The following is a 4,459-nucleotide window of genomic DNA, read 5'->3' on the forward strand; positions in this document are numbered from 1 at the left end:
GTGAAATAATCTGTTAAATTATTTGCTCGTACGTTGTCGGATATGTGGCGACACAAAGGCCACACACGATTGAGAGTGAGTAATATGACGCGGCGAGCGACGATGAATTTCATCCGGCGGGCGAGACCATTAATTCTAATCCTAAAGGTGAAAACATTTATCTGTTGTTATGATTTTTTTTAGTTATAAAGACGTATTATGAATATTATATTACAATATGGTGCAATTTATTTTCTCGGCCTATAAACATCAATTGGTTATATTTTTTATTATTATTTTTGTGTTGCAAAGAAAACAATTTTAGGATTAAACGATTCTTTAAAAAATAAAAGCTTAACACATGAGTTTACTTTTTACAAACAGAAAAAAAAAATAGAAAGCAAAATAAAATATATTTAAAAAAAAATATGCAAAAAACAAAACAAAAGACTAATAAGCAGAACATTAGAGAAAAAAAAAAAGATAAGAAAAATGATACCTTACTCCTGAATTGTTGTTTTGCTAGACCGATTGTTTCAAGATCAGATTTTCCTCTTCTCTTTTGCCTACTAATCTCTCTATTTTTTATGTGCTCTCAATTTAAGTTTCGAATTCTCTCCCCTTTATCTTCTTGTGGCCGACTATTTATAGACTTTTGGGTATAGATTTCAAAAGACAAAAGAATAATTGTCAATTGATTACCATTAATCTATTTTTGTCGGGTTCTTTTCTTTTAATTGGCTACAATTATACCGATTCTTATTGCTATTGATTCATTTCTTCGGTTTTCTTATTGCTATTGATCACCATTCTTCAGTTTTCTTTTTTATGACCATCAATCAATTTCTTTTCGGTTTTTTTTCATTTATTTTGATCATCATTGCATCGATTTTTATGACCATCAATTCATTTCTTTTCAATTTCCTTTATTTTTATTTCTTATTACTATTTTATATTTTAGAAAACAGTCTGAACAAGAATTAGAGGCAAACAAGAACCGAAAACACTTGTGATTGTTAAAAGCTTATATCCCTAATTATTTATTTTTATTTTTATATTTCTTCACATATAATTATATATTTATTATTATTATTATTATTATTATTATTATTATTATTTCCTTTTTAATAAAAAGTAAAAATCGGACAAAATTAGGTGTCAACATTAAATACATTAAATTAGGTGTAACATTGACAACACTATTTTATTAAATGTTATTATTATCTTCGTTTTGTAGTTGTACTTAATAACCAAAGATAATAATAACGTATAACAAAATTGAGTTGTCAAATAAATATGTAATAATTAATTTATTTGACAACTCTATTTAATTATATGTTATTACTATCTTCGTTATTAAGTACAATTACAAAATGAAATTAATAATAATATTCAATAAAATAGAGTTGTCTAATAAATATGTAATTTTTACTTTACTTGACAACACTATTTTATTATATGTTATTATTATCTTCGTTTTGTAGTTATACTTAATAACAAAGATAATAATAAAATATAAAAAAATTGTCAAATAAAGTAAGAAGTACATATTTATTTGATAAACACAATTTTATTATATGTTATTATTATCTTTATCATTGAGTACAACTACAAAACGAAGAAAATAGTAATATTTAATAAAATAGAGTTGTCTAATAAATAAGTAATTATTACTTTATTTGAAAACACTATTTTATTATATGTTATTATTATATTCGTTTTATTGTTTTACTACATAACGAAGATAATAATAACATATAATAAAATTGTGTTTATCAAACAAATATGTACTTATTATTTTATTTGACAACTCTATTTTATTATATGTTATTTTTATTTTCGTTATATAATTGTACTTCATAATGAAGACAATACTAACATATAATAAAAAAGAGTTGTTAAATAAAGTAATAATTACATATTTATTTGACAACTTTATTTTATTATATGTTATTATTATCTTCGTTATGAAGTAAAACTATAAAACGAAGATAATAATGACATATAATAAAATAGAGTTGTCTAATAAATAAGTAATTATTACTTTATTTGAAAACACTATTTTATTATATGTTATTATTATCTTCGTTATGAAGTAAAACTATAAAACGAAGATAATAATGACATATAATAAAATAGAGTTGTCAAATAAAGTAATAATTACTTATTTATTAGACAACTCTATTTTATTATATGTCATTATTATCTTCGTTTTATAGTTTTACTTCATAACGAAGATAATAATAACATATAATAAAATAAAGTTGTCAAATAAATATGTAATTATTACTTTATTTGACAACTCTATTTTGTAATATGTTATTATTTACTTCGTTATAAATTATTTATTTGACAACTCTATTTTATTTTATGTTATTATTATCTTAGTTATGATATAGAACTATAAAACGATGATAATAATAATAATCACATAGAACAAAATTGAGTTGTCAAATAAATAAATAATTACATATTTATTTGACAACTCTATTTTATTTTATGTTATTATTATCTTAGTTATGATATAGAACTATAAAACGATGATAATAATAATAATCACATAGAACAAAATTGAGTTGTCAAATAAATATGTAATTATTACTTGATTAGACAACTCTATTTTATTATATGTTTCTACTATATACATTATAAAGTACAACTACATGACAAAGACAATAGTGTCATATAATAAAATAGAGTTGTCAAATAAAGTAATAATTACATATTTTTATGACAACTATATTTTATTATACGTTTTTATTATCTTTGTTAAGAAGTAAACCTATAAAACAGAGATAATAATAACATATAATAAATTAGAGTTGTCAAATAAAGTAATAATTACATATTTATTTGACAACCCTTTTTTATTAAATAGTATTACTATCTTTGTTATGTAGTCAAACCTCAAAATGAAGATAATAATAAATATATAATAAAATAGTGTTTTCAAATAAAGTAATAATTACTTATTTATTAGACAACTCTATTTTATTATACGTTATTATTATCTTCGTTTTGTAGTTGTACTAAATAACAAAAATAATAATAACATATAACAAAATTGAGTTGTAAAATTAATATGTTATTATTACTTTATTTGACAACTCTAATTTCTTATATGTTATTATTATCTTCCTTGTCTAGTAAAACTATATAACGGATATATTAATAGCATTTAATAAAATAGAGTTGTCAAATAATATAATAATTAAGAAGCATTCTTCTCGTAAATTTATAATTGTGTTTCGGGTCATATGTTGAACATTAGCCATCATTTGGTCTAAAAATACGAATTTTGTTCCATTTTTGTCGGGTGGTACGAAAATTGCCAGAAAAGTCTAGATGATATCGGGGATTTTAATACCACCTTATTTCGGTCCAATTTCGTAGGGTGGTACGAAAATCGCCTGAAAAGTCCCGATGAGATCCAAAAATCGCCCGGAAAGTCTAGAAGAAATTAAGGACTAGCAGATCCTAATAGCATTTTTCTCTTAAATTTATAACTTTGTGTCGGGTTCTGCGTCAGATTTCAAACACTAACCATTGTTTGGCCTGAAACTATGAACTTTGGTCCATTTTTGTTGGGTCATACTAAAATCGTCCAAAAAATCAAGATGAAATCGAGGACTGGAAACCCTTATAGCATTCTTCTCCAAAACTTATAAATGTGTTTCGGGTTTCGCGCCAGATTTCAAACACTAGCCATCGTCTGGTCTTAAAATACTGATTTTGGTCCTTTTTGTCGAGGGGTACGAAAATCGCACGAAAATTCCAAATAAAATCGAGGACCAGAAGACTCTTATTATATCATTCTTATCCTGAAATTATAACTGTGTTTCGGGTTCCGCGTCTGATTTCAAACATTGGCCATCGTCTGGTCCGAAAATACATAATTTGTTCCATTTATATCGATGGGTACGAAAATTGCTCGAAAAGTCCAGATGAAATCGGGGACCAAGTTACCCTTATAGAATTCTTCTTCTAAATTTAAACTCTCTAACTCGACAAAAATCGACCGAAATCTGTATTTTCATTCATGACGATGCCTAGTGTTTGAATTCTGATGCGGAACCCGAAACATAATTATAAATTTTGGAGAAGAATGCTATAAGGGTCTCTATTTTATTAAATGTTAATATTATATTCGTTTTATAATTTTACTACATAACGAAGATAATAATAACATATAATAAAATAGAGTTGTCAAATAAATTAATAATTACATATTAATTTTACAACTCAATTTTGTTATATGTTATTATTATTTTCATTATTTAGTACAACTTCAAAACGAAGATAATTATAACGTATAATAAAACAAAGTTGTCAAATAAATATGTAATTATTAATTTATTTGAAAATTCTATTTTAATATATGTTATTATTATCTTCATTTAAAAGGGTTTGACTATATAACGAAGATAGTAATATCATTTAATTTAATAGAGTTGTCAAATAAATATGAAATTATTACTTT

The sequence above is a fragment of the Cicer arietinum genome, chromosome 3, assembly GCF_000331145.2.
Source record: "Cicer arietinum cultivar CDC Frontier isolate Library 1 chromosome 3, Cicar.CDCFrontier_v2.0, whole genome shotgun sequence".
In the NCBI taxonomy this organism is placed as follows: domain Eukaryota; kingdom Viridiplantae; phylum Streptophyta; class Magnoliopsida; order Fabales; family Fabaceae; genus Cicer; species Cicer arietinum.